The 23,758-nt window shown below is 38.9% G+C and overlaps 1 protein-coding gene across 7 annotated transcripts in view; it reads left to right on the top strand.

Annotated features, from left to right (window-relative positions):
- The window catches only part of LOC134219917 (dedicator of cytokinesis protein 1), a 190,360-nt gene that overhangs the window by 1,038 nt on the left and 165,564 nt on the right, over positions 1–23,758 (top strand). The gene's annotated exons all lie outside the window — the stretch shown is intronic.

The raw sequence follows: 23,758 nt of genomic DNA on the forward strand, positions 1-23,758 counted from the left end.
AGAGGTTCGTCACCACGAGAAAAAAAAAACCGAAGTGACGAAGGAGTGTAGAAATGCGGGAGAGGGCGTATAATGATGGTGAAACGACGTCGTTGTGTGTGACATTTTTATGCTGTTTATTTTTGTATGGGAAAGGGCCAGCATGGGTAACAAGATGGTAGAGGATTGGAAGCGGAATATCAATGATTATTCATCGGCCGGTAAGCTTGTTTCATTTAGCACTCGATTTTTGCGATCTTTCAACTTGAGGTTCTGAACTTGGTAAATTTTGACAATGTTAATTCTAGGAACTTTTTTCAAATAGGCGTAACTGTATTTGACCTTGAAATTTGAAACGACTCATATTCTGTCTATTCAGCATATTTCGTTCAACTGACGTTACTAACAGATAGATCGCAATCTATTATTACAGTTGGGTGCATTAGTGGACCAAAATAGTTTAAATTAAGAGCACAATCGCTGTTCCAAAAATCAAGGTTGGAATCAATTAGGCCCATTTGAAAAAAGTTCCTAGAATTGCCTTTTATTACAGTTACTGATCAGCCATCGTGACATTTTATACATTGTTTGAAAATGTCAACGTGGATATGCACAACATTTATTTGAAAAAAGTACATATTGGGAGACAATCTGAGACTTCTGTAGGACTCGAATCAACTTTCCACTGCTTGGAAATTGGCTGAGGTTAAAGAACAAACTTATCAGAGGTTGGAATACGTAGTCTTTGATTTTAAAGGTCCAAGAAGAGAACATTGACAAAGCAATTTAATAAGTCACTTAAAATGATTCAAGATATAAATTAACTTCCTGTGGAATCGTTATCCTTCAATATTTAATCTGCATAAAATCGTAATAATTTTGCTCGTAATTTTGATCGTGTGACTTCAATTTGCCACCAAAGTCATTGCAACATGTTTGAACATGCAAAATTGAGAAAATGTTAATCGTGTAAAAACAGAATCCATAGTGTATTTAATTGTGCTTTATTTTTAAATTTTGTCTGAATTAAATCTTGGTAAGACTAGAAGGTAATCAACTGCTTTACTTTTTTTTCACTAAATTTTGAAAGCATTTCCGAATACCTTAAATCGTTGTTTGATAAGCAGTAGCAATACAGTTTATATCATCTGCTTGAATAACCTGTTGACAAACTGATTCAATAACCACTCCAAATGAAAACTGACACAATCAAACAACAATGTTATCAGATTCCATTACATTTATAGAATTATTGTTTTCTTTACCGGCTTCGATAAAGACTTCCGTATAACCACTCGTTCGTCCAACCAACCAAGTGGTCGGTCAAGCGTATGCCCTTTTCGCTCAACAAAACATGAATCGAATCTCGCCGAAAAAGTCATTTGGGTATTGCTTCGAAGAATAATCGATTTTATTCCCGCACAGTGGCCGCAAGAGTATTTGTTTTATAAAAAAATCTGGAATATTTAAATAAACTTGTCCGATAATTCACCACTGTGTATCGATTCAAAATGATTTCATCAATCCGAAACAAACGAAAAACAACACCACTCTTACCCTGTCTGGCGTAGCCGAGTCGAATCCATCCTCAATTCCCACTCGGTTCATTGCAAGGCTGTTGACTCGACCGAGAAGTGTTTTCTCACAGCTGGAGGTGTCCCTTTTGCTCTCGAGGATGTCGTTAGCCGGCTTGGGAATTTCGATTGGGAACTTTTGGTCTCTCTAGCTCTCTTCTTTCTTGGTCTTATTTTGTCTTGGTCTGTTTTCCAGTCAAGGATACCGGCCATTCATAAATCACCGATTCGCCCGTCGGAAGAATCGCAAGGATGTGTTGGTTGCGAGCGAGGGCGGCTATTGTTGCAAGTGGGAAACCAATTACTCAGCCCAGGACTCACTCGATTTGTTGTCGTTACCTCTCACGATTTTCGAGCCAGGAACAGATGTGAGCTACTTGTGGGAAATGTTTTTTCTCAGCCGTTCTAGAGACGTGCGATTTCGTTCGAAATTTTGTCAAATAATAGATTAATGTCGTTACTGTCAAAAGAGCCAGAACGATGTCATTACGTCAAAGGGAATTGAATCGATTTTAGTTAATCACGTGAATTCCATTTTGAAGTCGTGATTGAAATACTGATTTGATTACTCTCATGAAAGCAGTCAATCATCATTCAACTCCGTTAGATTTGTCTAATCTAACATAGAAAACAGCCAGCGAAACGATGTTCATTTGATACGATTTTGAAGAGGCAGTAAAATCTTTCGATGATGATGTGCCATCATCATTGGCAAGGGCAGGCAGACGATCTTCCAAAATAGATAGATGGAGAGGTGGGAGGGTCAGAGGCAGTAAACTTCCGGCGCTTGAACTAATTTAGCCCTTATTGCTTCTATTTTCAAGGTGCCGGCGATGAGGTAGGAAGTTTCGTAGTAGGTGGCAGAAGGTAGCAAACGTCGATTTTGCTATTTAATATCCTGTTTTGCGCTCCGTTTTTTTTTCTATTTGACGTGATTCGCTTTATTTGTTGCTGGAATTGATTCATCCATTCATTGCTGGGTTTGAATGTTACAAAAATAGAGGATTTGCTCTTTTGTAATCATTTTACTCAGAAAATAAAATTAATAGGCATGCCTCTGTTCAGGTTATTGAGATCGTCTGGAGTCTTTAGGGGATTATTGCAGTATAATGTTCAAGATTCTGGGAAATATCTTAAACTATATTTGAATTATTCGAAGATTTTGAACAAAATTTCAATAAATTTTGATGTATTTCACATCGAAATTTTGAAACTGTTTGAACTATAGTTTTATTTTAAACAACGCAAAGAATTGTCCCTGAAAATTTAGATCAGTTTCCTTTCAAAATTTAAAAAGAAACAACAAGGCAATCGATCCTGAATCTCTAATAAAAGTTCTCCATATCTCAAAGCGGTGCCTCTTGAAGTGTATGAAAAAGCTCGAGTACATTCTGGATTGGTTTGTATTTAAGCCATCAAATGTTTCGAGCGAAGTGGACTTAATGTTCGGAATATTCCCCCAATCTGAGCTCTCCGGTGGATGCTTTTTCAGCCCATGAAAATTTGGTGCATGGTCCGGAATAAAGCGTTTGTGGAAGCCGTAAGTCAGGCAATTGTAACGTGCTGCTTCACATGAAAATCATAAGCTGTAATTTGGCAACCAGTGCTCCAAATATGATGCCAAAAAGTTTGGGCAATCGTTTCGCTATATGTACTAATAAAAAAAATCCAAAAACACGCCTAAAAAGCCGCGTAAATCCCAAAATCCGGTTGAAAAAATCCGTACAAAGCGATTTGCGTAAAACAAATGCGTAAAGCAGCGGTTCTCAACTTTCTTTTTGGGAGGTACTCCTTTGAACTTTTACATTAATTGAGGTACCCTATGTTCTAAAGGCTTCCAAGCCTCCTGGAAGAGGGATTCAGTGCTTCTTGAAACGATCTTTCCGATCGTTTTGCAGGGAGGCTCCCAAGCCTCTTGAAATGTGTTTTTCGAGCCATTTAAAAGGAGGCTTCTGAGCATTTTGAAGGGACGCCTCTGAGCCTCTTGAAAAAAGAATTCCGAGCCCCTTAAAGAGAGGATTCCGAGCCTCTTTAAAGAAGGCTTCCGAGTCTCTTAAAAGTAGGCTTCCGAACCACTTGAAATGAGGTTTCCGAGCATTTTGAAAGGGAGCTTACGAGCCTCTTGAAGCCACTTAAAAGGAGGCTACTGAGTATCTTGAAAGGACGCTTCTGAGCCTATTGAAAGTACGCTTCCAAGCCTCTTGAAAGAAGAATTCCGAGCCTCTCGAATGGAGGTTTCCGAGTCTCTTGGAAGGAGGCTTGCGAGCCTCTTGAACTTGAATGCCGGCTACCGAGCCGCATAAAAAGGGACTTCTGAGTATCTTGAAAGGACGCATTTTAGCCTCTTGAAAGTACATTTCCTAGCATCTTGAAAGAAGAATTCCGAGCCTCATAAAGGGAGGCATCCCAGCCTCTTGTTTAAAAAGAAGACTTCCGGGTTCTCGAAAGAAGGTTTCCGGGTACCTTGAAAGAAGGCATCCGGGCTTTTTGGAAGAAGGCTTCCGGGTTTCTTAAAAAAGGCTTCCGTACCTCTTAAAAGGAGCCTCCAGAGTCCCTTGAAAGTTGGCTCAAGCCTTCCGATCCTCTCGAAAAGAGCCTTCCGAACTTTTTAAAAGAAGAAGAAAAATGGCAAAAAAGTTTAAATAAAAAAGCTAAAAAGTAGGCCTCCGGATCTCTAAGAGAGATTCTGGGCCTCTTGATAAGAGGCTTCCGATTATCGTAGAAAGATGCTTCCAATCATCTTGCTACGAAGCAACTGAGCTTTTCGAAAAAAAAATCCCTTCATGTTTCTAAAATGAAGGCTGCCGAATCTGTCTCTAAATTTTAGTTTAGAAGCATATTCTTAACATACTAATCAATATTTTATTTTGATAAGGTAGATTGCATAGAAGATATTTAAAATTGGTTCATTCGACGTTTTGTCCTTTTGATATTTTGCCTCACAGCCCTTCATTCACTGTGCTGATTGTTGAGGGCAGGATATCAAAACTTTATCAATATATTTTTTAAATAAATTGTAATTCATCCGCCATCAAGCATTTTTTGTTCGAGGTACTCCCTGGGCCCGGCAAAGGTACCCCCAGGTTGAGAACCGCTGGCGTAAAGAAACTTTAGTGTACATTGGGTATGGAGCGTTGATTCTTTCTTGATCGAATGCTACAATGCAATGCATTACAATATCCATCCTTTTTCCCTTTTTCTTCTCCTATCCATTATCCATTATTTTTTCTTCTACTTTCTTTCGTATTAATTCTTCGTTCTTCCTTCTTTCCCTTCTTCCTTTTCCTTCTTTCCTTCTTCTTTCTTTCTTCTTCCGTCTTCATTTTTCCTCCTACCTTTTTTCTTCTTTACTTCTTATTTCTTTCTTCTCCATTCTTCCTTCTTCATTCTTCCCTTTTCCTTCTTTACTTTTTTCTTATCCCTTCTTCCTTCGTCTCTTTTTTAACCTTTTTTTTCTCTTTCCTAATTTCTTTTTTCGTTTTTTCTTTCTTCTGTTTCAATTCAACCTTTTTTTTATTTTTTCCTTCTTACTTCTTTATTCTTCCTCCTTGCTTACTCCTTTCTTTTCCCTTTTTCTTTCTTCTTTTTTCTTCCTCTCACTTCTTCCATCTTCGATCTTCCATTTTTCTTCTACCATCTTTCTTCTTCGTTCTTCACTCTCCCTTCTTTCTTTCTCTTTTTTCTTCCTTCCTTATTTCCAATTCCTTCTTCTGTTTTTATTTTTCTAAGTCTTTCTTCCTTCTTCATTAATCCTTCTCCCTTTTCCTTTTTTCTCACTTCTTTTCTACTCTTTCTTCATTTTTTTCTTCTTTCATTCTACTTTATTCTTCCTTCTGTCCCTCTCGACTATTTTTGCCTGTCTCGTATACTAAATATGCGTAGTCTTTATGTTCGCCCCAAAAACAAACTTTTTATAGAAGGCCTAGAAACCAACTGTGTTGTATACTGCCGCTAACCGCAAGTCGAGCACATCTGTATATGGAGGCCCATATACGCATGTGCTCGACTTGCGGTTAGCGGCAGTATACCGAACGACTGCAATTTGGCAACTGGAAGCTTCTGGAGGAATTTTTGGTTTATCTCTTGGGGGAATTTTTGAAAGAACTCCTTAGGAGTTTCGGGAGAAATTTTTGGTTTAACATCTAGCGGACTTTCTGTAGAAATTATTGGACGAATTTCCGAAGCAGTCAAGTCAACCCTCTTTTTACGACACTTTTTATACGTCACTTCGTTTTACGGCCCTCTTTTTACGGCACGTGACGTAAAAACAATTTTAAGCAATATTGTCATCCAAAAGTTAACCTATTAGAAGGCACTCTTAGAAACCCAAAAAATTATGTTGCTGTTTTGCAACTTCAACATTTGCTTTCAACAAGTGTTCCATTCCAGGTCATCCAAGAATCCCCTTGAGTCTACACGCGTAACCAAAGGGCTGCTATCTCTTTTTACAAATGGTTCATGTTCAATTTGATCCATAAAATTAAATTGGATATGTCTTCAATAACTGTTCCTTTCCAGTTCATTAAAGAATTCCTTGGAGTATATGACTTGATGTCTACACACATAACCAAAGGGTTATTCTCTCTATTTGAAAAGGGTCCATCCCCTTTTCAATCCATAGAAAAAGTTGGATAATAACTTCAATAACTGTTCCGACCTAGGTCATCCAAAAACTGCATGGATTATAGGCCTTAATGCCTAAACGCGTAACCAAAGGGGTGATATCTCTTGTTGAAAATGGTTCATGCCCTACTTAATCTATTTTACCAAATTAGGTGCACCTTAAATAATTTCCGTTTCAGGCCATCCAAGGATTCCCCTGCAATATAAGCCGTAAGGTCTATACGCATCATCAATGGGCTGATATCCTTTTTCTTAGATGTTTCATGTCCTTTCCAATCCATAGGCCTAGGTTTCGTCCTAGAATATTACTTTTCCAGATTCTTCTTCTTCATTGGCATTACATGCTAAAATGGTTTATCTATTTTTAAATGACTCCTTCTTTATTTGATCTATGAAATAAGATTGTATAAGCCTTCAATAACATTGCGTTTTAAGCCATCCAAGAATTCTTTGGAATATAGGCCGCATCTATTTAATCCATGCTACTGACATCCTATTGTTTAGCCCGTCGCCAGATCGTAGCCAGGATGTCCTGGGCTATAATTTTTTTTTTTCATACTGCGTTTCAATGATGACAGCGGTCTATGTCTATTGATGATGATGACACCGCGCTTGTCACCGCGCTTGTCATTCTATTAAAAACTATGTATGCCTTCAATAGCTATTCCCCTCCAGGTGCTTCAAGAAACACTGCGATTTAGGCCTCGGATCCACACGCGTAACTAAAGGTCTGTTTTTAATGATTCATGCTCTTTTTAATCCGTACGCTTGGAGCCGCCTTTACTACCCGAGCAACACAAGTCTGACAAAAATGGTTGCAGCAACTTGGTTGTGACTAAATCTGGTCACATAAGAGTTGCAGTAACCTATGTGGGACATGTGTGCTGCTAGGGTAACCAACCGTTCCGTTCCAGGTCATTCAAGAGTGGGTCTTACGGTTTACACGTGTAGTAAAAAAAGTTTTTCCGTTTAACCTTTTGTCTGTGCTCTGGGGTCAATATGACCCCAGGCCACTTTGAGTGGCTGCCATTTTTTTAGTTTTCAACCGATTCTCCTAATTTTTGGTAGTTTGGTAAAACTCGCCGAGATCTGTCTCCTAGGTGCAAATTCGGTGCAAAAAATCTTGAAAATATGCGCTACAGTGGCCTTTTTTCAAAAAACTTACGTTGTCTGTGCTCTGGGGTCAAATTGACCCCAAATTGAAATTGCTATAACTATTTTAATGTTTGGCCAATTTTGGATTTTTGGGGCTGTTTCGAAAGATAATTTGATCATCTTTCAGGTCGTTACAAAAGATTGGTGGGGAGGGGGCGGGTACATCATGGGGAGGGGTTTTCGTAAAAAAGGGTACAAAAACAGTGATTTTTCATGCTAATTTTATTATATCTGAAAATCCTACCCATTTTGAACTACACCTTTTCAAAAAGGTTATGCAGGAAGGCGTGTGCTTTGACATCAGGCATTGATTAGTTTAGCGCTTGGTCGCTAGGTGGCGGTATATTTGAATTCATTATTTTAGACTACTCAAGTAACTCCGATATATGGAATTTTCCTCATTGTAAATATTCTTATCGCACAATTTTGTAATTTGTAAAGATGACGTCTGTAACCAAGTTCGTCTGGTGGGAATAGACTGTCATGTAACGAAATAAATAATAAGGAAATTTGCAAATAGGCGGCGCTAGTGTACTTGCAATATTCTTGCATATAGAAAATATTGCTTTAGCTTGAGATCCCTGATACCTACACCCAAGTTGTATTCGGCAACATTGTTCAGGATGACTAGCACTACAAAGCGGTGCTCAATATAATGAGCACTTCTTGCCCATTTTTAAATTTGTGCGATAAGAATATTTACACTGAGGAGAATTCTATATATCGGAATATCTTGAGTAGTCTAAAATAATGAATTCATATATACCACCACCTGGCGGCCGAGTTCTAAACTTATCAACGCCTCATGCCAAAGCACATGCCTTCCTGCATAGCCTTTTTAAAAAAGGTGCAGTTCAAAATGGGTAGGATTTTCGGATATAAGTAAAATAATCATGAAAAATCACTGTTTTCATAATCTTGTTCACTAAAACCCCTCCCCGCCATGTACCCGCCCACCAATCACATCCACATCCATGAAAAGAAATCAGAAGGGTTTTGTACGAGACACGACCGCCCGATGCAAGCTTCGAGGAGGCAATGTCCCAGTGTGGATGTAATGCCAATGAAGAAGAAGAACCTGGAAAAGTAATATTATACGAAATGGAGTAAGAGAAACTTCTTTCGAAAGCACGCGGTATCCCGGTATAAGGCACACAGAGTAAAAAATGCTTTCCTTAAATGAACGCCTTTGCCCGGTGTAAGGCACACAGAGGAAATAATGCATTCTCTAATCTTCCGGGACTTGTTTAGTCCTGAATCACCCATACAGTCTCGCCTCCTGTGTACGACGAGCGTGTTTTTTCGGTTCACAACGTTGCGAGTCCTCGAGGGTTAAATGAATGCGTTTGCCGGGTATCCAGTATTTTGCGCTTGGTAATGGCGGCCAAATGAGTGTCTTTTTGTAGATTTCTTTATTTTTATTCGCTACGATTATGTTCTGCTAACAAATACTTATCTTTGTATTTCAGCTGAAGAAATAGAGAACCAGGAGCTCAAAACATTGAAAATCCGTGTAGCAGGATTTCATCAATATTATTTAATTATAATGAAATCTGGAATTGAACATGAATTGGCTGATTCGCTCTTAGGAAGATGGTTGGTTAGTTAGTGGACGACATTTAAGAAATAATATGCTTCATTACGACTAAGGAAATTCGTAGAATTATCCGCCAAGTTCCGTAGTAGGGACGTTCGTCGAAGTCTATCATAAGTCCGCCAGTATTTGCTTTGTTCAACTCCGTTAAAAGCTAACCAAATCTGTCGAATTCATTCCGACAAGTTTGCTCAGGGATCCTGGTGACTGGGTCATTTGTTGGTCTACCCAGTCCACCTGAGTATTCTTCAAGTTAAATAAGTGTTTATGATATTGATTGCAACCATCATGCCGAGAGCGACGTCGTTAAATCGCGCTAAAAATATCATACAGCGATTTATTATAAAGCTATTTCAGCCGTGGCCTAATGACAAAAGATTTCTCTTTTGCGAACTGGGCTTTGACTAATTACACGTAAAAAATTAATGTTATATTTTATTAAGAATTCTAATACTTTTTTGCCGAAGCAGGTGCTTAATGATATGTATAAGAAAAAACTTATACATTGCTATAGTCACATACATTCCGAAACTTATACTTTTCATTAACTTATGAATGTTATTAGCTTTTTGATATGGGATCATTCATTAGGTGGCATAATGAAGAGTATGAGTATTTTCGAATGGTTTTTTCGAATGGATTGCGAGTGATTTGACTATGCGTCCAATTTGGGAATCTCGAGCTCGTTCAGTTGCCGCTAGGTTGCGAAGGCCGACGGAGGTCCTTCGTAGCTTAGTTGGTTAAAGCACCAGTCTAGCGTACTGTAGGGTCATGGGTTCGAGTCCCATCGAAGTGGTTACCTCCAATACATTTTTCAAATCAATATCTTCCACATAACGTACATATTCACATATGAGTTTTCATAACATTGTAAATTAACGTCCAACTCGGGTGGTTTAATCCCCGGAAATAGGCAATTACCTTTGATTGAGCTGAACTTGAGTTGCGTGCTCTTGCCTACGCAATGCGGTCGGGTCTGAGCTTGACGACCGACTGGCAAATAGCTTACACAACCTCACTTGATCAGTACCGTTGCTGATGAAGAATGTGTATAGCCGCCAGACATTCTAAATACTCACGCTCCTCTAATGTGGACGTGTACAATACACATGTGGAAGTATCGGCTTGATAAATGGATTGCGAGTGATTTGACTATGCGTCCAATTTGGGAATCTCGAGCTCGTTCAGTAGCCGCTAGGTTGCGAAGGCCGACGGAGGTCCTTCGTAGCTTAGTTGGTTAAAGCACCAGTCTAGCGTACTGTAGGGTCATGGGTTCGAGTCCCATCGAAGGGAAAGTGGTTACCTCTAATACATTTTCAAATCAATATCTTCCACATAACGTACATATTCACATATGAGTTTTCATAACATTGTAGATTTTTATTATCTTGAGTTTGACTGACTTACCGGTTGGTTGCTCGAATTTTTATTATTGTCTTTATTAACGAGACTTTCGGCCCTTGGCCGGCTCATCTCGTATCTCGAATTTCTTGTTTAGGCTTTTTGAAATCCTAAACAATTTTTTTAGGTTTCGAAATGGTTCTTGAGTTTCAGATTTATAAACAAATTAAATATATGTCGAAAAATTATTTTAATGAATTTCTATAATAAAAAGTGCCATTTTCACAAATAAGTTTAAACCCATCCACATTATTCTGTATGACTTGCGTCAAAGTTTTGTTGTTCAACCACTGGAGCGGAAAATACAAAACCAAATATTAAAAAGAATGAAATAAAACAAACTTATCAGATTTCACCTGTCACAATTGGCATAAGACGAACAGTTCGTGATGATTTTTGATTTTGAAAACGTAAGTCCAAAAGAGAGGCTCTCTTTGTTTTCTTTCTCTTTCAATTATTACGAAGCAATATTAACATCTACATCGGATTTTTTCAAAGAGATCTGAAGAAAAAAGCTTTATCTGGCATGCTGAGGTGGAAATATTGTAATAAATGCAAAACTACCTTCGATATTCAGTGGTGTCGCGTAACCTCACTTTTTACCTGTGATGATGATGATGATGATGATGATACTACCATCTATTGTAGCAAGGCACCTGCCGATAGCACTGGCCATATCTGACAAACGATTTGATCATGATTATACTATTGTTTGTATTTCATCAAACTCCTGTATGAAGGGCCAAAAATGGGTGGGTGGTTCCATAAGCAGAGACACTTATGCGAATCCACGGGATGAATAGAGAATCTCCTTCCAGAAGAAAGTTCGTACATAGAATAATATAATCTAGCCCTCGTTTCCCAGATTGACCCAATAGATGGGGAGAAGAGCCGCCCTTTATCCACGAGATGTTAACAATAGGAAGTTGGTGATTCCACTCTACCTATCCAAATCGCTTCAATCGGGTGCGTAACCTCACTTTTTACCTGTGCACCCAAAAGAGAAAATTTTGATATTCGGACAGCCCAAATGGAAAATAAAATTATTAGAGTCGATTATACTAATCAAAATCTAGTTATTCTAGGCATTTCCGCACACCAATTCCTTAAATTTGAACTCCGTGCACAGGTAGATTGAGGTTAGGGAAACGCCACTGTCGATATTAGTAAAAGAGAGTGTAATGGAAGAGAGTCTCTCATTTGAACATACGACGTTTTCAAAAATCATGCTAGTTACTATTCTATTTAATTCCATCACTTTGTAAACTTTGATCAGTGTCTCATACTTGACTCGACTTGAAAGACTGCAGACATCATTACCGTCATTACTGTTAAGGTCGAAGTACGTATACTTGTAAAGATTGCAAAGTAATGGAACTAAATATAGACATTCCACTAAATAAGAACACAATTTTCTTTTCATCGGTTTTGTTGAATAATGTTTTGGCAATTCATAATTTTTGTTTTTTTTTTCAAATTGAAATTTTCGACCAAAAGATATTAGAGGGAGACATAATTTTTGAAAATTATTTGTATCGGCCTTATTAACTTCAGTTTTTGTCACTATTTGGTCACTATTTCTGCAGCTGAAAGTCACTATTTGGTCCCTTTTTTACCAGTGTTGGTCACTAAAGTCACTATTTTGGGCGCATTGACCAATCTACCAGAACGTTTCCTACTGTTACAATCTTCCACATTAACCATTCCAAAACCTCACGTGGCATCTTGTAGATTTCTCTGCATCTTTCTTAAGTGGTGTCCAACTAATCATCCTTCCCCTTCCTCAGCATTCGCAAGGACAGATCTCGGCTATTGGAGAGTGCATTGCTTCCATCTAAGAGATAGTGATTAGTTCCAAATAAATATCTGTGCTAACGGATGGAAGTACTCTACAAACTGCTCCATAAGAAGGAATCCATAAGTGGAATCGACAGTTGGTTCAACCACGTGATGAACTTAAAAATTGATAAAAAAAACACGAATATAAAGTCAAGGACGCTCGTCTCCTTGGAGGACTTTCATATACTCCGATTTCGACGCGGTGGAAAACCAAAATAGGTCATCGACCTAATCCCACATGATACCTAGCACGCGCTAGTATTCACTGCCTTTATCTTGGCTGAAATGTACTGCATTGATCTCCAAGCTTCTCCAAAACCAAGAATTTGACACCCAATTCCTAATATGAAAACCACCTTACCTCGTTCGCTTGCTGAATCGCTTCCTAAACTGTGTCCACGCTATCGAAGTAGTCGTCGACGTAGTGCCACTTGACGATTGCTACTATGGCCTCCGGGTACTGATCTGCATAGGGTTTTCACGAACTGCGCCGAACTTGGCGATCACGTTGAGCCGAAAGTTGCCACGTCCGTAACGTACACCTACCTAGCTTCATCATTAGTGGCCCTTAAGATTAACCGCTGTGCCTGCTTGTCCGATATGATGCGGATTCGATGGTCCATTTCCTGTATATTACAACCGAAAGCGACCGGATGCTTTCCGAAATGGCAGATTACTTGAGGGAGGGATTACTAGCATATCCCTACCCTTGAGCAGCTCCGAATTTAGGGATTTCTCACTTACTGCGGCTGCAGCGTCCCAGACCAGGCGTACCTTGCCCTGTTTCCGCTGATTCTATACAACTACAACGTTCAATGGCAGATAGAACACCGAAGAAGGTGGCGTCTCCGTCATCTCGGTGATCGTTGCCTTGTATGTATGTATATGCTTTTGCTTGGTATTCTTTTATTTGGCGATACATGTTCTCCTTCAGCGTTGTCTTCGTGGCAAACTTACGGTCGAGGAATTTCATCCGTAGCACGGTCATCGGGTAGCTATCGGGAAATGTTCTCTCATCATTCCTATATAGTAACCCTGTTTCGAAACGATCGCCTACTCGCTTTGTCGTCTGAAGTATTTCTCGAGCCCGTTTATCCTCCACTTACTCTGGAACAGCGTACAACGTATACACTGTTTCATCCAGTATGTACTGCCACCGCAACTAATCATGCAACTACTGCATTTGGGCCTTCGCTTCTCGCAGGGTGGCCAGTGGATATTGGATTTCAAGTTCCCGCTTTTTTCCCGGTTTTCTCCCGATACTTTGGAAAATTTCCCGATACAAAAAAATTTACTAAAAATCCGCGAGTTTTTAGAATTTTCATGTAAGCAAATATACTGCAACTGCAAAATTAAATGTAGAAGAGTAGATTCCTGCTGGCTAAATAAATCTTATAATTGCTAAATGAGCAATTTATTTAAAAAATTAAGATTATTACGTATTATAAGTACAAAAGTAAAATCAAGTAAAATCCCTGCATTGAGTAACGAATAACACAAATCATGCAAACGGTTGATTGAATTTACATAAAATTTGGTTGAAATCGTGCATGAGCTCTAAGATTTTGAATTTGGTGATAACTGAAATATAGATAATATTTCTACAAATTGATATTAAGCATTTTGATAGAATTATATAAACTTTTTCAAATAGCAACAAAGCTTATTGTCCGATTACTTTACAAAACTTACCATGCATAGTATGGTATATGCATTGCATACTCCTATTAATTTTTTTAATTCATATTTAAATGCGCTATCAGAAACAGGGCCTTTCAAGACTAATTTTGCTATATAACTTGTGAACATAATTCAATTCGAAACTTATTTCTCATTGCAATTTTTTTGGAAGGAATTGTAAACAAGACGGTACGATTTTTAAACATCTCTGTATCGCAGTTATTCAAACCAATCGACTGTTTGATATTAAAAATAATTTTCTAACATATAACATGTTCTATAAGTCAAACTTCCTTATTCTTGTTTACGTTTCCAGTGCCATTTGCGGGCCAATATGTTAAATTAGCTATAATGAAGGAAGAAAACAGTTCCTATTCTGAAAGAAACAAATAAATAAATTAAATAAGAATGTAGAGCCTGAAGGCTGACCATTCCAAATGTAAAAACAAATGTAAATCATAAAATAAGGATAATAAACTGGACTTTTACTACTACTACTACTTGTTTACGTTTGAGTATAGTTACGTTTAAAGTATAGTTCGTCCATAAATAAGAATACGGATGAAATAAAAAAATCTTCTTTACCGAAACCTCATAATGACGTTACAAATTACGGTGTGTAATTGTGAATCAAATCACAACTCTGGTGCATCCTGAGGATCGTGAAAGACAAATTTGATTTTTTTCTTTAATCGCCTAAAACAATATTATTGTTGAGAACGAAAGTGTTTTCAGCTTTTCAAATGGCTCTGAAAATGTTCCAAATGCCAAATTTAAAAAATGAAAAAATGCAAACATATTAATTTGGACAAATGGGACAACCTAACAAATTGAGAACTGATTGAGATAATTAAAAATTAAGGAATGTGAACTAGTTTTTTGTTGTTAAATTGCTTAAGCTTTCAGTATGCACGAGAATTGTAAGTTCTGGAATAGAATGGAATGAGTCTACCAATGCTCTCGTGATGTTTGAGATTGCTGCACTTACAAAGATTCAAAAATGTACAGATTTTAAAACTTTTCCCGGTGGTTATCAAAATTCCTGCATATTTCCCGACATTTTCCCGGTGATTCTCATTTCGCGGTTTTCCCGGTTCGCTGGTCATCCTGTTCTCGGAACCATAGATCGTCCATCGATCGGTTCGCTCGGCTGTCCGGACGAAAAGCTCTTCGTCTTCAGTGGCTTCTCCGGCTTTCCGAATATACTCCGAAGGTCTCAAATCGAAACATCCGGAATGGCATCAGGTAGAACTGCTTCGAGCGCATCTCTTTGTAGGCAATCCTGCAACCGCTTGAGATTCTCCAAATTTGTGAACCCGTATGCCGCGGTAGTGTGTTCAAAGCTGCACACTTAAAATAAAACGCAGATTTCTGTGAAATTTCACCGAAATCTCAACAGCAGAAATGTTTGGTGAATAATTTTACCGATTTTTGATACTTTTGACAGTTGAACAAAGGAAATCTGTGAAATGATTTCGATCTGTCGTCAACGTAGCTGCCCCTCGAGCTTCGAAGTTCGAAAGACACCTCGCTTCGGCCCGTCATTGGCTCTGTTGCTGTGACTGCTGCTTTTCGTTGGATAGTCCGACGACTCGCTACTTTTGTCTTCTTCGCTTGACTCAGACTCGTTGTCGACGATTTCAGGCACTTCCTTCACCGGTTTCATAGACTTCACCTTGTTTGTCTTCATGATCACTTCTACTTCTCGCGAGACTTTATCTATCGGGGACGCTCCCCTGAAATCCATAGCCGACGGTTGCTTGTCAGCATTCGTTGGCTACTGGAGCCATTCCACCACCTTCCGGTTCGGTTCACTGTTCGACCCACCACCAACAGCGCCTTCTTCGTCCTTACACGAGTTCATATTTTTGACGCTGTGGACGAATTTCTACCGAATCACATCTCGCTTCTGTAATAAATTCTTTGCAACCAGTTGAGCGCTCAAAAATTCCTGCTCTTGCTGCAACTGCTGCTCCTCTATCCCGCGTTGTACCTGGAACTCTAGCCTACGCATCTCCCGTTCCTGTTTCGGCTGCTCCTTCTTGCACGCCTTCTGTCTTGCGAGTAACTTCTTCCGCGCCGCCATCTGCTTCGCGAAAGCCTTCTCTTTGGCGAGTTGTTCCTCCATCAATTGCTTCCTCCTCAATTGGATCATCGTCGGAACCAACTCCCTGATCGGACCCTCCATCGCTTTTTTGCCGGACTTTTGACGTAGAACTACGTCTGTCTTTTCTATATTGGGGTACACTTTACGATTGCAAAAAATTGAAAAACGTCACGAAAATATGATAGACTTTTATCGTTAATATCTCAGCCGTTTCAAGATGGATTTTTATTTTTCTTGGTCCATTCGATCAAAGAAGAGTTAACGCTTCATACCCGATATACACTGAAGTCGTTTTTTACGCGTTTTTTTTTTACACGAACTGCTTTTGGATCATTTTTTTTCACTCGAATTTCGGGATTTCCGCGGTTTATTCAGACATATTTTAGGATTTCACTCGGTTTTTTACGTTGTTTCAATTTACGCGGCCCATATCTTCCGCATAAAAACCGACTCCTTTGTGTTACAATATTTATATATGATTAAAATTTACTATTAAAAACATGCTAACAGTTTATCAATCGGTTTCGGTGAATCAGCCAATCTTGTAAGTGCATCGCAAGCATCTTCTTCCATAGCACTTGAACTTGTCCTGCTTTTCAACTATGAGCATTTCTTCTCTGAAAACATCCTAGATCGGATCGCGAATCGATCTCGCCATCTCCGGTTCCGCGCCTTAATTTCCAAGGCTAATTGGAGACCTCAAGCCAGCATAGACGTCAAATTAACGCAACTTACAGGGCTTTTAGCTGGTGCAGTTCGTTTCTGCTAATTTTCACGCGCATATTCTCTCGAAAGCTTGGGACGCCTGACGGCATCTTCTCGCTTACGTCTATTGATGCCAGTAGAGGGGCTCGGAATCTTCTTCGCTGCTGCAGTGGATGCATTTTGGAAAACTTTCTTCGGCTCGTGTTTGCTGATTTCTAGGTGTCTGCCGGAGTAAACGCAAACTCCGACGCAAGTCACGTGAAGGAATAATAATTATTATCAATAAACTGGCAAACTTCTTTGTCGCGTCTACTCTAATTTCTTCCATAGGATGACCACCATTGGTGTGAGTAGCCGATGCCTTGTTCTATAGCCCCTTCATGTATTTTCTCTATTTTTAACTTCTGAATATTCCAAAAATTCCGACATGAATGTTCCAGGACCTCCGACGGGAATGTTCCAAAGATTTCGTCAAAAATTCTACAGGAATTCCGACGTGAATGTTCCAGGCAATGTACAGGGATGTTGTTGCAAAATGTCTAAGGATTCCGAAGCAATCTGTCGAGGGATCCCGAAATCAATCATCGAGGGACTCCGGATTCTCTAGAAGTTACGATTTCGCGATTTCGAAGGGAATCGTCCAGAGATGTTGAAGCAAATCTTTAAGGGATTCCGAAGCTGATTCCGCAGTAAATCATTGAGGCAAAACGTCGAAAGACACCGAAATAAATCTTCAAAAAATTCCGAAGCAAATCGTCGAAGGATTGTTAAACATTGCGAAACAAATCCGCCGAGCGATTCCGGAGGAATTCCGAAGCAAATCAACGAGAGATTCTGAAGCGAATCCTCCATGGATTATTAAGGGTATCCCCCACAGGCAGTGTTGTAAAATGTCATTTGCATTCGTTTGTATAATCTTCCCAGAACTTTTTCAGTAGTTACGTATCAACTATCAAGTATGGCGAACTTATAGCGCTTAAATGTGGCTACAACTTTGTCTAACAAGACATTGCTGTAAATATATAATCTGGGGCGTGGGAGGCAAAATGTCATTCAAATGACATTATGTCAAATGACACGTGACATTTTGGAGAGATTTCACTCTCTAGTCTCAGATGTTATATTTAGAGCAATGTACCCTTGGACAAAAATATAGCACTACTCAAGCGTTATGCGTACATCTAAAATTATGAACTAAATTTGGATCCTAAAGAAAGTTATGAACAAATTAGTCAAATGACATGCAGATGAAATTTTTCAAGACTGCCCACAGGTTCCCAAGGGTATCCCTCAACGACACCGAATGGAATCCTTCTGGATTCCGGTTGGAATACTTCAATAGTTCTGAAAGGAATTCTTTGATGAGGATTCTGATGAGAGTTCCTCTCGGGTTCTGATGAGAATCCTTCTCGGATGGTAATGGGAATCTTTTTCAGAAATGAGAAACAATTTATTATGATAGGAGAATATGTAATTTTATCTTCAAACTTTTTCAGCAATTGGGTTTTTGCCTTTTAAAAACATGTTGATTTTTTTTCAATCGTTCGATAGAACGCCTTTTTCTAAGCTACAACATATTTTATTCACACTCATAAAATCTAAATTTGATGTTTAAAATCCATTTTAAAAGTTTCTGGAAATTTGACTGATGGCAGTTAGCTCACAGGCTTACAGCTCGGCCCATAGTAAAATCAAGTTAGGGGTGTTCAATACGCGAAATTATTAGGTTTTTCAAAATTGATTTAAAACAGTTCCCGTGCACCAAAATTCATGAAATTTTGTTTTTATAATAGATTCAAGAGATGTAATAATCACAATACAGTCAAACCTCCATGAGTCGATATTGAAGGGACCATCGACTCATGGAAATATCGAGATGTAGAATACAAATTTCTTGGAAAACTGTTTGAAGGTAACCCAGAAACCCAGAAAATATTTTTTGATATGGCATAATTTGCTTTCATGAGTCGATATCGAGTCATAGAACATCGACTTATGTAAGTTTGACTGTACCCCTAAAAAACTCAATTCATTATGTTATATGTTGAAAATAGATATCACTGCTAACTAACGATTCAAATCCTAGGGGGGCTACTTTTTTTCTAGGGATGGCTAAGACCCCTCTAGTCCATTCTCTTAGGTACACCAAAGATGATCACTAAACGCCGTTGACATCCCAACTTTCATGATGTGCTTTTCTGTAATGATCCACCGGGGGTTTAGTCTGACTTAGTGGCGGGTGCTTAGTCTCTGTTCCAATTTGCGTCGATGATGGTTGCAGCGGTACACTATCAGCCAGGGTTATGCTGAATCATTCTCATACGAGTATTATAGGAATTATCATTTGATAACTTCCTAGATGTGAAAAGTAGGCAAGTTGTCATCGGCGATAACTTTTCAAATTTTGGACTCGATTAATAATAAACATAAAATTATCATTTTAATGTGAACCTAACTAATAAATTGGAATTGTGTTTTGGTATTATGTATGCAGGAAAATAAGTTCAAAAGTAGCACTTACCAATGCTTCGAATCGATATACAATTATCGAACGATTCTTACTCTCCAGCGAGTTTTTAACAATTGATAATTTGGATATGTGATCGCTTGAGAGTGTTGTTTATCCTCGATTATTTAAAAAAAATATTTTTATCATCCTTTACAAATGTTGGTCTAAAAATTATATACATTACCAGGGTTCGTATTTCTCACTCAATTTTATTAGCACACGATAAACAAGGATAACAGATTCACCCTTGGTTTAAAAAACGCTTGATTTGATCTCATCGAACAGAAAAGTCGAAAACCTGTACAATACATACAGTTCAACGTATAATACATACACTAGGGTGGCTCAAAAAACACTTTTTCAAATTTTTTGATGGGCCGCCCTCTTATTCGGTTCTATTTGATGCCCTGATGCTCTGGACAAAATTTCAGCCAAATCGGTTAACGTTTGGGCGGTGCTAAACTCGTTGGAAGATTATATGGAAAAATGTATGCAGAAACATCCAAAAACAGTGATTTGCAATTGGACGGCACAATTTACGATCAAGAACAATGATACTCATTCAGTTCTTGTAGAATTAAATACAGAATGTTATGCTGAAAACCGCGAGAAGATTAGAGTTTATTAGGCAAAGATATTAGCATTTTACTGGAGTGTCGTAGGGGTGAATTTATTTCTTTTCAAAGGTAAAAGAAACGAAATTTGCTCAAACCCCACTTCAGAGAAATGCTAATAACTTAGCCGGGAAAACTCTAATCTTCTCGCGGTTTTCTGCATAACATTCTGTATTAAATTCTTCAAGATCTGAATGAGTATCATAGTTGTTCATCGTAAGTTGTGCCGTCCAACTGCAATTCACTGTTTTTGGATGTTTCTGCATACATTTTTCCATATAAACTTCCAACGAGTTTAGCACCGCCCAAACGTTGACCGATTTGGCTGAAATTTTGTCCAGAGCATCAGGGCATCAAATAGAACCGAATAAGAGGGCGGCCCATCAGAAAAATTGAAAAAAGTTTTTCCCATACTAATTTGAGCCACCCTAACATACAGCTACGTAGTTCAACGTCACCTTTGCGTACAACCCGATTGGGCTGCACCTTTGAGTTTTTACTTCTCTTATTACCGGTCGCATCAGGAAATTTCAGTAGCAGAAAATATTGTTTTGTAGGTTCCGATTCTAAATATCTCGTAAAAACTTACTGCGATTGACTCGTATTGCTTCCGTGATCATTCACCAGTTCATTTGTACCAAACTACTGCTACTTTTTCGTTAAACTATCCGTAATAATAATTTCCCGTTCAATACTTTGCTATGGTGGATTTACTTGACCAATGGATTCGAAGGTCGGTTCACTTGCCTATTTCAAACGTCTCCTCTTGCTGCAAGGTATGCCAAACTCAATAAATGTTTGGTAGATTACCTTGTTTTTTGTCTGTCAAAACAGATATCAGAACATCCGAAAAAGACAGAGAAGTAGAAAGTACGTGGCAGACTTGTCAGTTTTGACAGATTTTTGACAGTAAGGTAGCACCTCATCCAATCTGGGTTCATTCTCCAGGGCCAGGGTGGACGGTTTTGTTCGTGTTTTCGTCTAAACCGTAGATTTATAATGGCACCAATTTTCGTGGTGCTGCCAAAGAGCTACAGTAAAAAATTCCACTTACTAATCGGTGTTGCTCTGAAACGTTTTCTAACACAACAACTAAATGGTATTTCAATCCACCGATGTGGAAAAGACTTGTACGGTCAGTCAAGGTTGCCTTCTGGTCAATGACCTCCGCAACGACAGTACTCGATGACGGGACGTTCCAAACGAAGATCCTGGAAATCGAGAGTATGATCATTTCTAGACCAACATTTGAAAAGGGCGTAACAGCCAAAATTCAATCTTTCTAGTTTTTAGTCTATGTATATAACTTTGTGTGGAGACAAGGAATCAGTAATAATAAATTTTGGCTGTTACGCCCTTTTCAAATGTTGGTCTAGATTTCTAGTCCTCTCACATATATCGCATTGGAGTAGACTTGGCAGGATGCTTTAACGCCCGATCATTTCTTGTTGGGTAGTTCAAATAGAGTGAAACAACATTCAGCCGAACCAACGAAGGCTACAGAGTGTCTGCGCTATAACTGGAATCTTATCAGACATTTCTGGAGAAATCTCGCTTAACTTTTCAAAAGGACCTAAGTAACATTTTTTTCATGATTTAATTTGAATAGCGCAATCAACAGAAAAACATGAAAGCTTTTGATTGCTGAACTCAAATTAATTCATGAAAAAAATGTTACTTAGGTCCTGTTGAAAAGTTAAGCGAGAAATCATGTACACATTTTCCCAAGAATTTTTTTATGAAAATTGAAACAAAAAATTCGTCCAATTTACAAACAACTTTTTGTAGAAACTCCAAAGAATTCCGGATTATAACGATTTTCAATCTGTCCAACAACTGCATCATTTTGAACTCGAGAAGTTTGTTTAAATTTTCGGATAAAGGATGAGGAAAAGCACTACCGAGTTCGATATACCTACATACATACACCATTAATCGACAAAGTGATTGTGATAGAAAATCTGCGGTTCTCGCCCAATGTTTAGTAAGCCATATTCTTAGAAATGAATTGATGACAGCGTACGCCATCGAGACAATATCAAACCTGGTCATTAACGACCAGAAGAGCAACTCATAATCCAAAATTGCACACTCTTCCCGAACTGCCTGTCAAGAAAAAGTATTGACCTTCAAAGTGTAATTGCTTCGAGAGTGCACTGACATCATGTCCGTCCAAACCAGACACCCGAATCGGAACCCGTGTGGTGCCGTGTGTGTGGGGGGGGGATTGATCCAGTTCAATAAACTTCGGCTATTTTTAGGCCCATCCGCATAATCGGCCCTAAATCGTTTTCGCACCAACGAAGCAAAGCAAATCTCCATTACAGTGGGATAAATGTTTCGCCGAGTTGGGAAAGGAAAGCGAATCTCATCTGCTCGACTAAACAACGACGCGATTTGGTGCGGGGACGGGTGAATCAGAGTATTTCCCAAGAAATTCGCGTAACCCTTGAGCTCACTTTCACAGCGTGTATAGCACGGATGCAGAGCAAATCGGTTCGCGTGAATCATACCGTGATGCTACGCTGTTTTTGTTGTTGTTGCTGCTGCTGCTGTTGTCTTTGTTGCAGTTATGCGATAAAACCAGTTAGCATGTACGTGCCATAACGATCGTAATATCATTCAAGCATAAACATATTTACCTATGTAGGAACTCAGTGGCGAGAAAGTCATTGCAAAGCTCGGTGGAATTCCACCGGAAACGATTTTCCAAGTGGCAACCGCCGCCGCCCCCTTTTGCATTGGTGGTACTTTAATTTCCAATCAAAGCCACCCGATGCGGTGGTCCTCGCACCCAACTACGCAGATACGGGCGTTGTTCAATGGCAACTTTGATCTTCATTCGACCGACGACGACGACCGGGGTGCGGCGGTATAGAGAATGACACTTCTGTTTCTCCATGCTATGTGTGTCATCCGGAGAGCTCACGAAACTCGTTTTTTCTTCTCCGCGGCTCGCTAAGCTTATTCAACATATTTATCATCCCAGTTGCGAGAGTGATTACTATTACTGGTAGCGTGCAACACGATACGATGTGCTGTCTGCCTTCCAACACTCATAGACGTGCGGGGCTTAGGTTTATCAGAAACCGAACTGGATGTAAACAACACACCTATCTGCGGTCACTTCGGATTCAAGCTGTTTGATTGTGTAGAGTTGGGCTTGTACTTGATAAGGCTAATGCGTTCGAGGTTCGCCGTCACAAGTTTATTGAATTGGCGATGCTTGTTTCGAAAAAGATGGGACAGGAATTTTCTTCAACATACTTATGTTAAGTTTTGATTTTCGTAATTTTGCTCAACGACGGCCAACGGCGTGGCATTTCTTTCCCATCCGCGTGCAATTTTTATTTCTTCTTGATTCTTTCGGAATTTCCCCTGAATTTTCATGGACAATTTTTTAAATAATCAAATGGAAATTGTTAGCATTAAGGTGACACGGGAAGCACTTACAATCATGAAATCGTCATCATTTCATCATTGAATGCTTAATTTTTTTCTACAACAAATATGGTTTTGAAAAAGTATCAGCGGCGCGTGCTTACTCCCAATCTACATGCTGATACATTTACAGTAACATCAAACAACTGAAAACCAAAATACGCCGCTCCAAAGTTGCGAGATGGCAATGCTAGAAAGAGACAAAAGATAGGAAAAATAAAACGGTGTGTAGTCTCCCCGAGTCACCTTAGGGGAAATTCTTCCGAATATGTAAAGGAAATCCTTCTGAGTTTCTTGGGGCAACTTTTATGAATATCCAGATAATTTATTTTGAATTTCCAAAGGATATTTTTCAGAATTTCTGAAGGAAGTTTTTCCAAAATGACAAATGGATTTTTTTCCAAACTTCTCAATAAATTTGTGCCGAATTTCTATAAGGAATTTAATCCGAAATTCGTCCTAATGTCCACAGAAGTTTTTTGTTAGTTTCCAATTGTGCCTATTCGATTGTTAGGATACTGATTTACAAAAAAACGC

Source organism: Armigeres subalbatus, chromosome 1 (genome assembly GCF_024139115.2).
Source record: "Armigeres subalbatus isolate Guangzhou_Male chromosome 1, GZ_Asu_2, whole genome shotgun sequence".
Lineage (NCBI taxonomy): Eukaryota > Metazoa > Arthropoda > Insecta > Diptera > Culicidae > Armigeres > Armigeres subalbatus.